Raw genomic sequence first — 13,786 nt, 5'->3', positions numbered from 1 at the left:
AAATAGGCATTTCAATGTCATAGCTTAGCTGGTAGAAACTTGGAATTAACACTGGCTAGGATGCGGGTTTAATCACTCAGCATCCATGATTAGACCCACATGTTGTATAATTGAATCTGTTGGCCATCAAATAGGCAATTCATTTATATGCCATTGTAGGCTACTGTATCCTTCCATTTGATACAATAAATATGTTGAAATGATGATATCGCTGGAGCAGTTGTGTAAAGTACTTTAGTAAAAATACTTAAGTCATTTTTGGGGGTATCTGTACTTTACTATTTATATTTTGGACTACTTTTACTTTTACTTCACTGCATTCCTAAACAAAAGAATGTAGATTTCACTCCATACATTTTCCCTGTCACCCACAAGTGGTCATTACATTTGTAATGCTTAGCAGAAGAGGAAAATGGTCCAATTCATGCACTTATCAAGAGAACATTCCTGGTCATCCCTACTGTCTCTGATCTGGCAGACTCACTGAACACACATGCTTCGTTTGTAAATGATACTAAGTATATATTTATCAATTACATTTACTTTTGATACTTGAGTTTAAAACCAAATACTTTTATACTTTTACTTATGTAGTATTTTACTGGGTTATTTTCTATTACTTTTACTCAAGTATGACAATTGGGTACTTTTTCCACCCCGGTGCTGGAGTCATTGCAAATGGATTTGTGCCACTTGTTAAAACCGATTTAATGAATAGCCCATAACTTCAGTTTATTGTTGTAGCCTTGCGTTATTAGGCTGTTATTAATGGCCTTGTTCAATTAATTCAATTGGAAGTTATTAATTCAGACATCTTCTGCTCCACATTTAATGTCAGTTTCATTCTGGACTTTTCCCTGAAATGTGATGTTGGCCTATGAGGGGCTATAGGTTACTAGCTCAGCAAACCAAGTGGAATTGCAATTATTAACCCAGATTTTAGTCTGTAGCCTATGCCTATTGGAATAACAAGTCAATCTCACAAATAGGCCATTTATAATGGTCTGTAATCTTGACATCTGACACATAATAACTGCACAATTGCCTGCACAATTGCCAGAAAATACCCTAACTACCATCTTTTGAAATTTGTCCAATGATTTTAATTATTATTATTATTATACATTTTTTAGGGTGGTAAAAAAGTTTGTTCAAGTGTTTTTTTCATAGAGAATTAGATATCCTGCGTCCAACTTTCATCACTCAAACTTTCTCAAACAGGATTTAATAATTACAATTATAAACTTGGTGGTTTGAGCCCTGAAAGCTGATTGGTTGAAAGCAGTGATATATCAGACCATATCAGGTGTGACAAAAAAAATATGTTTTGCTGTTCTAATTACATTGGCAACCAGTTTATAATAGCAATAAGGCACCTCAGGGGTGTGTGTCCAAAGAACAGCCCTTAGCTGTGGTATTTTGGTCGTATAGCCTACCACACGTCCTCAACGTCCTCCAACCGGCTCCACTACAGCCCTGTCGAGGAGAATGGGGGTGCTCGGTCCTCCTTTTCCTGTGGTCCACAATCATCTCCCTAGTCTTGGTTACGTTTAGGGATAGGTTGTTATTCTGGCACCACACTGCCAGGTCTCTGTCCTCCTCTCTATAGGCTGTCTCGTCGCTGTCGGTGATCAGGATCACGCACCCCTGAGGGGCTTCAGTGTTGATGATCAGCGTGGCAGATGTGTTGCTTCCTACCCTCACCACCTGGTGGCGGCCCATCCGGAAGTCCAGGATCCAGTTGCAGAGGGAGGTGTTTAGTCCCAGGATCCTTAGCTTAGTGATGAGCTTTGAGGGTACTATGGTGTTGAACGCTGAGCTGTAGTCAATGAACAGCATTCTCAAGTAGATATTCCTTTTGTCCAGGTTGGTAAGGGCAGTGTGGAGTGCAATAGAGATTGCATCATCTGTGGATCTGTTTGGGCAGTATGCAAATTGGAGTGGGAATAGGGTTTCTGTGATAATGGTGTTGATGTGAGCCATTACCAGCCTTTCACTATGTGCTCTTTATACAGTGGCTTGCGAAAGTATTCAACCCCCTTGGCATTTTTCCTATTTTGTTACCTTACAACCTGGAATTAAAATAGATTCTTGGGGGGTTTGTATAATTTGATTTACACAACATGCCTACTACTTTGAAGATGCAAAACATTTTTTATTGTGAAACAAACAAGAAATAAGACAAAAAACAGAAAACTTGAGAGTGAACCTCCGTCCCAGCTTCAATCTCTGGAAGTCTGAAACAGGTTTCCTTCAAGAATTTCCCTGTATTTAGTGCCATCCATAATTCCCTCAATTCTGACAAGTTAACCAGTCCGTGCCGATTAAAAACATCCCCACAGCATGATGCTGCCACCACAGTGCTCTGGGTGATGAGAGGTGTTGCTTTTGCGCCAGAGTACCTCCCTCCACGTGTTTGGGGAGTCTCCCACATGCCGTTAGGCGAACACCAAACGTGTTTGGGGAGTCTCCCACATGCCGTTAGCCGAACACCAAATGTGTTTGGGGAGTCTCCCACATGCCGTTAGCCGAACTCCAAACGTGTTTGGGGAGTCTCCCACATGCCGTTAGGTGAACATCAAATGTGTTTGGGGAGTCTCCCACATGCCGTTAGGCGAACACCAAACGTGTTTGGGGAGTCTCCCACATGCCGTTAGGCGAACACCAAACGTGTTTGCTTATTTTTGTCTTTAAGACATGGCCTTTTCTGGTCCCTCTTCCGTAAAGCCCAGCTCTGTGGAGTGTACGACTTAAAATGGTCCTATGGACAGATTCTCCAATCTCCACTGTGGAGCTTTGCAGCTTCTCCAGGGTTCTTTGGTCTTCTTGTTGCCCTCCTGATTAATGCCTTCCTTGCCTGGTCCTTGAGTTTTGGTGGGCGGCCCTCTTTTGGCAGGTTTGTTGTGGTGCCATGTTCTTTACATTTTTTTAATAATGGATTTAATGGTGCTCCGTGGGATGTTCAAAGTTTTGTATATTTTTTTTATAACCCAACCCTGATCTGTACTTCTCCACAACTTTGTCCCTGACCTGTTTGGAGAGCTCCTTGGTCTTCATGGCGCCTCTTGCTTAGCGGTGTTGCAGACTCTGGGACATTTCAGAACAGGTGTGTATATATACTGAGATCATGTGACACTTAGAAATTGCACACAAGTGGACTTCTAAAGGTAAATGGTTGCACCAGATCTTATTTAGGGGAATTTTTTGAAACAAGTTATTTTCTAAATTTCACTTCACCAATTTGGACTATTTTGTGTATGTCTATTACATGAAATCCAAATTAAAATAAATGTAAATTACAGGTTGTAATGCACCAAAATAGGAAAAACGCCACGGTGGATGAATACTTTTGCAAGGCAGTGTTTTAAAGTTATCTTTCAAGTAAAATATGCACTACTTTTCTGAAAATATTTCCCCAACGGGCGCAGTGTTTCCATGATCCGATCTCGACTTGTTTCAGTATTTAGTTCTCAAGCGAGCGGAGAAAGGCTATTTGGAGAATGTAATGTCAGTTGCTGTCCATAGAAATGGTTAGAAGGCGCACGTCTGATATTTGCCATTTATCGCTTCTGTGATAGCCAAACTCATAGACGTATTCACAGTCTGGTCTGCTCTCTATACTTCTCATATGCATTGGTCAACCAACACTTGGTGACTGGAGAGATAGGTCACGTTCCATTTCTCAGACGTTGCATGCATCAACCAATCGTTGTGTGCCACATTGTTATAACATGTGCTTAATTGATATGGCTTTACATCTTCTTCTTATTGATTTCAGTAGTATTTTTTAACATACTGGTGATCATCTCCATTTCTCACTTCAAGCAGCTCCACACTCAAACCAACCTGCTCATCCTCTCTCTGGTTGTGTCAGATCTCCTGGTGGGACTGATTGTGATACCAGTAACGACTATAGCATTAATGGAATCATGCTGGAGATTTTGGGAAATATATTTTATTTCTACATCACTAGTTTGTGTACTTCTTTATCTCTGGGCAGTTTGGTCTTGATATCTATTGACCGCTATGTTGCTGTGTGTGATCCCTTATTGTACCACTCTAAAATAACAATAACAAGAATGATGTGTTGTATATCCATTACCTGGTGTTATTGTACCACTCTAAAATAACAATAACAAGAATGATGTGTTGTATATCCATTACCTGGTGTTATTGTACCACTCTAAAATAACAATAACAAGAATGATGTGTTGTATATCCATTACCTGGTGTTATTGTACCACTCTAAAATAACAATAACAAGAATGACGTGTTGTATATCCATTACCTGGTGTTTATTGTACCACTCTAAAATAACAATAACAAGAATGATGTGTTGTATATCCATTACCTGGTGTTATTGTACCACTCTAAAATAACAATAACAAGAATGATGTGTTGTATATCCATTACCTGGTGTTATTGTACCACTCTAAAATAACAATAACAAGAATGATGTGTTGTATATCCATTACCTGGTGTTATTGTACCATATGTTTGTATTTGTGTTTATTATGGATCCCCATTAGATGCTGCACTCTTTCCGGGGTCCAGCAAAATTAAGACAGTTTATCCAATTTCAAACATAACAATACATTCACAGATTTCATAACGCACTGTGCCCCCTCAGGCCCCTACTCCACCACCACCACATATCTACAGTACTAAATCCATGTGTATGTATAGTGCGTATGTTATCGTATGTGTGTGTGTGTATGCATGTGTCTGTGCCAATGTTTGTGTTGCTGTTCCATAAGGTGCTTTTGTTAATCTGTTTTTTTTAAATGTAATTCTACTGCTTTGCATCAGTTACTTGATGTGGAATAGAGTTCCATGTGGTCATGGCTCTATGTAGTACTGTGTGCCTCCCATAGTCTGTTCTGGACTTGGGGACTGTGAAGAGACATCTTGTGACCTCTTGTGGCATAATGATGCTGCTATTATAAAACATATTTGTAACTGTACAGGTACCCAGGACCTGTTTGAATATAATTGACCTTGTAATTACAATGGTTGTCCCGTGCTCTGTTATTATACAACTTTATATGAACATCTTTGTGGTGGCCAGATCACAGGCTAGAAAGGTGTTTTCAAAAGAGGCTGCCAATGTGTCTCAAACTCTACAGGCAAATGAGTCTGAGAGAAAAGCACCAAAAACTGTAGCAATTGTTGTCCCCAACTATCTCATTTGTTGGATTCCAATTAAATGTTATTTAATTTTATTTAAATAGTTAATGTTTCATCATTCATTATCAGCTTTTTCCACTTGTTAATTCCGCAATTAATCCAATAATTTATGCTTTATTTTATCCATGGTTCAAAGTGACAGCTAAGCGTATTTTAACTAGGGTGAAGTTAAGGTGTTCATAGTTCCTATGTTTTTATTCCCTAGTTTGACATAGTTATGTTATACTATTTGTTGTTGTTATTGCTTCTTTCATGTAACAATATATTGACCTTACTTCGCTGCACGTTCTCGTCATAGATACATGTGGTGTTGATACAGAATGATTTGGCTGGATTGGTTTGGAGTGACTTGGAGAAGGCATTAGAAGGATTAAACTTGTTTTATAAAAGACATTGTAGTCATTTTGTGTTGTATATTCCAAATACCAACGTCTGTGGTTGTTCAATGTTATTTAAGGATAAACTGTACGTAATAATTCTAAAAGTACATTTTGAGGATGTATGTTGTTTAACATCACCCTCTTGTGGCATAATTGGGACACAATGCCTTTAACAAGTGTAGAAAAGTTGCATGATCCTAGATGATATCACATAACTTCCAGGTCTCACTCAATGGTGTATTGTAATAGTTCACGGTCAAAATGCAATTTTTAACGACATTCAGTAATCAGGCATTTACAGTTTGTTCACCAAATTACTCATTACTCCCACATGTGTTAAATGTTAGCCAGCTAGGTTTTTCTCATGTTTATAAATGACTACTATTTGTATTAATTATTAAACACAACAGTACAGGAGACCACAGCAGACACTTCAATTTCAACATACTGGGTATGAACAGTACCACTACTCTTACTAACACTACTCTCACTACCACTACTCTCAATACCGCTCCTCTCACTACCACTACTCTCACTACATAAATGTTTCCAGGCCAGGGGTCACACCAGAGCAGCTCTCAGATGCTGTTTACTCTGAATGAATTTAGAGATTAGTAACACTTCATAATAACACTTTGTAATAAACAATTTATAATGGATTAGTAAATAGTTCATTCATCATTCATTTTTCATTACTCCCAGATGTGTTTTAGTGAGCTAGTTATTCACACATTTACAAACAACTGTTATAGTTTGTAGTAATGATTCATACGTTCATAAGATGTTTAATAAATGTAATTATAAACCATTGACTAATCATTATTAAAGTCATTTTGCAGACCATAAACACATGACTTCCTTCAGCACACTACAGTGTGACTGTTTCAGAATACATTTTTTAATTTAACCTCATCTGTGTTGTTTTGTGTTTATGCTTTAACCATTGATATGTTCTAGATCATTTTGAGAATTGTCAATTTAAATAAATATTGCGGCCGCCATGACATTTGTCTTTATACATATTTTTTATATGTTTAAAAAAATATATATTTCACTGTGACCTGTAGCTTTTGACTATCAAGCAGTGTGCAGGGTGTTACTGAGTGGGGAGGGCCGGAGGGGGGGGGGGGGTGTGTGTGTTGAGAGCACACTGAAGCTGAGTCATGGTGACAGAGCATCATGCACACACGTGGTGTCATCTTTTTACCAGTTGTAGGTAGGCTATTTAGATTGTCATTATGGAGACACCTATTTCCAATCCATTTTTCCAAAAAGTTATTGAGAGAATTAGGAAGGAATATCGATGTACACTAAGAAGCAAAATGTATGAAGAGAAAATATCAAATCAAATCAAAAGTATTTACATAGCCCTTCGTCCATCAGCTGATATCTCAAAGTGATGTACAGAAACCCAGCCTAAAAACCAAAACAGCAAGCAATGCAGGTGTTTAAGCACGGTGGCTAGGAAAAACTCCCTAGAAAGGCCAAAACCTAGGAAGAAACCTAGAGAGCAACCAGGCTATGAGGGGTGGCCAGTCCTCTTCTGGCTATGCCGGGTGGAGATTATAACAGAACATGGCCAAGATGTTCATGGATATGGTTTCCACATGTTTATTAACTGAAACACACAAAAACAATAAAGAATGAATTAAAGGTGAAGACAATGGCAAGCTCACAGGCAAGTACACATAAACAAGATCCCACAAACCCCAGGCGGGAAAAATAACTACTTAAATATGATCCCCAATTAGAGACAACGATTACCAGCTGCCTCTAATTGGGAATCATACAAAACACCAAATTAGAAAAAGAAACTAGAACACAACATAGGCATACTAGATCACCCCCTAGTCACGCCCTGACCTACTACACCAGAGAGAAACAATGGATCTCTCTGCTCAGGGTGTGACACCTAGTTAAATAAAGGTTAAAAAAAGAAAGTTATATTAGGCTAGTTTTCAGGCAGGTTTTGAGAGAAATGTTATGTACAATCAATCAAATATATTTATAAAGCCCTTTTTACATCAGCCAATGTCACAAAGTGCTATACAGAAACCCTCCCTAAAACCCCAAACAGCAAACAATGCAGGTGTAGGAGCACAGTGGCTAGAAAAAACTCCCTAGAAAGGAAGGAACCTAGGAAGAAACCTATAGAGGAACCAGGCTCTGAGGAGTGGCCAGTCCTCTTCTGGCTGTGCCGAGTGGAGATTATAACAGTACATGGCCAAGATGTTCAAACATTTATAGATGACCAGCAGGGTCAAATAATAATAATCACAGTGGTTGTAGAGGGTGTAACTACTCTGAGACAAGGCCGAGTATAGCCTACGAAGATCTCCCCTACGAAGATCTCGCCCGGCTGATTTGTAGGAGGGGTAGGGGTAGCCAGGTGGAAAGCATGGCCAGCCATAGAAAAATGCTTATTGAATATCTCAATTATTGTTTCCTAGCCTCCATGGACTTTACAGTGTCCCATAACTTTTTCGAGTTAGTACTACAGGATGCACATTTCTGTTTGAAAAAGCTAACATTAGCTTTCCTAACTGCCTGTGTATATTTGTTCCTAACTTCCCTGAAAAGTTGCACATCACGGGGGCTATTTGATGCTAATGCAGAACGCCACAGGATGTTTTTGTGCTGGTCAATGGTAGACAGGTCTGGAGTGAACCAAGGGCAATATCTATTCCTAGTTCTACATTTTTTGAACAGAGCATGCTTATTTAAGATGGTGAGGAAGGCACTTTAAAAGACTAACCAGGCATCCTCTACTGACAGGATGAGGTCAATGTCCTTCCAGGATACCCCGGCCAGGTCAATTAGAAAGGCCTGCTCGCTGAAGTGTTTTAGGGAGCTTTTGACAGTGATGAGGGGTGGTCGTTTGATTGCAGAACCATTACGGATGCAGGCAATGAGGCGGTGATCGATGAGATCTTGATTGAAAACAGCAGAGGTGTATTTGGAGGGCGAATTAGTTAGGATGATATCTATGAGGGTGCCCGTGTTTACGGATTTGGGGTGGTACCTGGTAAGTTCAATGATAATTTGTTTGAGATTTAGGGCATCCTTCTTAGACTGTACGATTGCCAGGTTGTTATTAATTAAGCATGTCCCAGTTTAGGTCACCTAACAGCACGAGCTCAGAAGATAGATGGGGGGGAATCAATTCACATATGGTGTCCAGGGCACAGCTGGGGACAGAGGGTGGTCTATAGAAAGTGGTAACTGTGAGAGACTTGTTTCTGGAAAGGTGAATTTTTAGAAGTAGAAGCTCAAATTGTTTTGGTACAGACCTGGATAGTAAGATAGAACCCAATTGTTATACTTGAGTAAAAGTAAAATAAACGGTTACTCAGTAAAATACTTCTTCAGTAGAAGTATTTGGTTTTAAATATAGTTATGTATCAAAAGTAAATGTAATTGCTAAAATATATTTAAGTATGAAAATTAAAAGTATAAATCATTTCAAATTCTTTATATTAAACATAAGGAACCTTTTTTAATTATTATTTATGGACAGCCAGGGGCAGATTCCAACACTCAGACATCCTTTACAAACGAACCATGTGTGTTTAGACAGTCCGTCAGATGAGAGACGCTAGGGATGACCAACTTAGCACTTCTAGGTCCTTTCAATTTTTGCAAACTTTCCATTGGATCCACTGTAAATGCTGGTAACAACACTGAACATCAAATCCCATTAAATTCCAGTGAATTGCAACTATGATTACATTTTCAAATGGCTTAATGAATGAGCCCAACACATGACATCATCACAACAGAGTTCCTTTTGCATGGCCTTAATAAATGGGGGAGTTCTTTTTGCATGGCCTAGAGTCCCCGGGTGGGTGGATATTTCACTTAAGGACCATTGGTCTAAAATCCAAATACTCTGTTCACACTGGGCACCGGACCATGCTAAACAAACTCAGATTTATAGATGTTACAGATTTATAGATTGACAAGTTTGTTACATTCATACGTATCTGTTTTACCGTTTAGAAATGAAAACACCTTATGTATCTAGCCCCCCCATCTGAAGAAGTCATAAGTATTTGGACAACTTCACTTGTAGTGTATTAGAGGTGGTAACCCTTTAAATATAATGTTCAGTTAAGTTATATGTTTAGATATATAGGTTTCAATTCTCGGGCCGACCCTTTTCTCTATACATATCAACGATGTCGCTCTTGCTGCGGGTGATTCCCTGATCCACCTCTACGCAGACTGTAACGATTCTCCTCTTGTGAAGTAGAGGCGGACCAAAGCGCAGCGTGGTGGTTGTTCATTGTATTTTATTTACGACACTATACATGAACAAACTAACGAAAAAACAAGAAACGTGAGAACTCAAAACCTAATACAGCCTATCTGGTGAACACTACACAAAGACAGGAAAAATCACCCACAAACACATAGTGAAACCCAGGCTACCTAAGTATGATTCTCAATCAGAGACAACTAATGACACCTGCCTCTGATTGAGAACCATACTAGGCCGAAAACATAGAACTGCCCCAAAACATAGAAAAACAAACATAGACTGCCCACCCAACTCACGCCCTGACCATACTAAATGAATACAAAACAAAAGGAAATAGAGGTCAGAACGTGACAGTACCCCCCCCCCAAAGGTGCGGACTCCGGCCGCAAAACCTTGACCTATAGGGGAGGGTCTGGGTGGGCGTCTGTCCGCGGTGGCGGCTCTGGCGCGGGACGCGGACCCCACTTCGCCATTGTCTCAGTCCGCCTTATTGTCCGCCTCCGTGGCTTACTCACCATGCCCACCCCTCTCAATGACCCCACTGGACAGAGGGGCTGCTTGGGACAGAGGGGCAGCTTCTCGGGACAGAGGGACAGCTGCTCGGGACAGAGGGACAGCTGCTCGGGACAGAGGGACAGCTGCTTGGGACCGAGGGACAGCTGCTCGGGACAGAGGGACAGCTGCTCGGGACAGAGGGACAGCTGCTCCGGGCGGAGGGGCTCTAGCGGCCCCTGGCTGACTGGCGGCACTGGCGGCCCCTGGCTGACTGGCGGCCCCGGCGGCCCCTGGCTGACTGGCGGCCCCTGGCTGACTGGCGGCGCTGGCGGCCCCTGGTTGACTGGCGGCGCTGGCGCTGGGCTGACTGGCGGCACTGGCGGCCCCTGGTTGACTGGCGGCACTGGCGGCCCCTGGCTGACTGGCGGCACTGGCGGCCCCTGGCTGACTGGCGGCACTGGCGGCCCCTGGCTGACTGGCGGCCCCTGGCTGACTGGCGGCACTGGCGGCCCCTGGTTGACTGGCGGCGCTGGCGCTGGGCTGACTGGCGGCACTGGCGGCCCCTGGTTGACTGGCGGCACTGGCGGCCCCTGGCTGACTGGCGGCACTGGCGGCCCCTGGCTGACTGGCGGCACTGGCGGCCCCTGGCTGACGGGCGGCACTGGCGGCTCCTGGCTGACGGGCGGCCCTGGCGGCGTTGGGCAGACGGGAAGCTCCGATGGAGGCGCCGGACAGGCGGGAGGCTCCGGCAGCGGCGCCGGACAGGCGGGAGGCTCCGGCAGAGGCGCCGGACAGACGGGAGACTCCGGCAGCGCTGGAGAGGAGGAAGGCTCTGGTAGCGCCGGAGAGGCGGGAGACTCCGGCAGCGCTGGAGAGGAGGAAGGCTCTGGACGGATGGGCCGGAGAGACAGCCTGGTACGGGGAGCTGCCACCGGAGGGCTGGGGTGTGGAGGTGGTGACGGATAGACCGGGCCGTGCAGGCGCACTGGAGCTCTTGAGCACCGAGCCTGCCCAACCTTACCCGGTTGAATGGTCCCGGTCGCCCTGCCAGTGCGGCGAGGTGGAATAGCCCGCACTGGGCTATGCAGGCGAACCGGGGACACCGTGCGCAAGGCTGGTGCCATGTAAGCCGGCCCAAGGAGACGCACTGGAGACCAGATGCGTAGAGCCGGCTTCATGGCACTTGGCTCGATGCCCACTCTAGCCCGGCCGATACGCGGAGCTGGAATGTACCGCACCGGGCTGTGCACCCGCACTGGGGACCGTGCGCTCCACAGCATAACACGGTGCCTGCCCGGTCTCTCTAGCCCCCCGGTAACCACAGGAAGTTGGCTCAGGTCTCCTACCTGGCGTAGCCATACTCCCTGTTAGCCCCCCCCCAAGAAATTTTTGGGGCTGACTCCCGAGCTTCCATCCACGACGCCGCGCTGCCTCCTCATACCAGCGCCTCTCCGCTTTCGCCGCCTCCCGTTCTTCCTTGGGGCGGCGATATTCTCCTGGCTGAGCCCAAGGTCCTTTACCGTCTAATTCGTCCTCCCATGTCCATACCTCCTCGCGCTGCTCCTGCTGCTGCTTTTTCCTTTGCCCATTACCACACCGCTTGGTCCTGTTGTGGTGGGTGATTCTGTAACGATTCTCCTCTTGTGAAGTAGAGGCGGACCAAAGCGCAGCGTGGTGGTTGTTCATTGTATTTTATTTACGACACTATACATGAACAAACTAACGAAAAAACAAGAAACGTGAGAACTCAAAACCTAATACAGCCTATCTGGTGAACACTACACAAAGACAGGAACAATCACCCACAAACACATAGTGAAACCCAGGCTACCTAAGTATGATTCTCAATCAGAGACAACTAATGACACCTGCCTCTGATTGAGAACCATACTAGGCCGAAAACATAGAACTGCCCCAAAACATAGAAAAACAAACATAGACTGCCCACCCAACTCACGCCCTGACCATACTAAATAAATACAAAACAAAAGGAAATAGAGGTCAGAACGTGACAGAACAACGTGTTAATAAGACCAAATTCTTATTTACAATGACGGCCTACCAAAAGGTCAAAGGCCTCCTGCGGGTACAAGGGTTGGAATAAAAATAATAATAATATAAATATATATGTATATATAAATACAGTGGGGAGAACAAGTATTTGACACACTGCCGATTTTGCAGGTTTTCCTACTTACAAAGCATGTAGAGGTCTGTCATTTGTATCATAGGTATACTTCAACTGTGAGAGATGGAATCTAAAACAAAAATCCAGAAAATCACATTGTATGATTTTTAAGTAATTAATTTGCATTTTATTGCATGACATAAGTATTTGATCACCTAACAACCAGTTAGAATTCCGGCTCTCACAGACCTGTTAGTTTTTCTTTAAGAAGCCCTCATGTTCTCCACTCATTACCTGTATTAACTGCACCTGTTTGAACTCGTTACCTGTATAAAAGACACCTGTTCACACACTCAATCAAACAGACTACAACCTCTCCACAATGGCCAAGACCAGAGAGGGTGTAAGGGATAAAATTGTAGACCTGCCCAAGGCTGGGATGGGCTACAGGACAATAGGCAAGCAGCTTGGTGAGAAGGCAACAACTGTTGGCGCAATAGTTAGAAAATGGAAGAAGTTCAAGATGACGGTCAATCACCCTCGGTCTGGGGCTCCATGCAAGATCTCACCTCGTGGGGCATCAATGATCATGAGGAAGGTGAGGGATCAGCCCAGAACTACACGGCAGGACCTGGTCAACGACCTGAAGAGAGCTGGGACCACAGTCTCAAAGAAAACCATTAGTAACACACTACGCCGTCATGGATTAAAATCCTGCAGCGCACGCAAGGTCCCCCTGCTCAAGCCAGCGCATGTCCAGGCCCGTCTGAATTTTGCCAATGACCATCTGGATGATCCAGAGGAGGAATGGGAGAAGGTCATGTGGTCTGATGAGACAAAAGTAGAGCTTTTTGGTCTAAACTCCACTCACCATGTTTGGAGGAAGAAGAAGGATGAGTACAATCCCAAGAACACCATCCCAACCGTGAAGCATGGAGGTGGAAACATCATTCTTTGGGGATGCAAAGGGGACAGGATGACTGCATCGTATTGAGGGGAGGATGGATGGGGCCATGTATCGCGAGATATTGGCCAACAACCTCCTTCCCTCAGTAAGAGCATTGAAGATGGGTCGTGGCTGGGTCTTCCAGCATGACAACAACCCGAAACACACAGCCAGGGCAACTAAGGAGTGGCTCCGTAAGAAGCATGTCAAGGTCCTGGAGTGGCCTAGCCAGTCTCCAGACCTGAACAAAAATAGAAAATCTTTGGAGGGAGCTGAATGTCCGTATTGCCCAGTGACAGCCCCGAAACCTGAAGGATCTGGAGAAGGTCTGCATGGAGGAGTGGGCCAAAATCCCTGCTGCAGTGTGTGAAAACCTGGTCAAGAACTAC

At 43.7% G+C, this 13,786-nt stretch overlaps 1 pseudogene; it reads left to right on the top strand.

Annotated features, from left to right (window-relative positions):
- Window positions 1–2,697: 2,697 nt before the first annotated feature.
- On the top strand, window positions 2,698–5,231 carry LOC139380132 (trace amine-associated receptor 5-like; annotated as a pseudogene).
- The last annotated feature ends 8,555 nt before the right edge of the window (window positions 5,232–13,786 follow it).

This window comes from Oncorhynchus clarkii, chromosome 22, assembly GCF_045791955.1.
Source record: "Oncorhynchus clarkii lewisi isolate Uvic-CL-2024 chromosome 22, UVic_Ocla_1.0, whole genome shotgun sequence".
NCBI lineage: Eukaryota > Metazoa > Chordata > Actinopteri > Salmoniformes > Salmonidae > Oncorhynchus > Oncorhynchus clarkii.
This window is presented reverse-complemented; position numbering and strand designations above follow the sequence as displayed.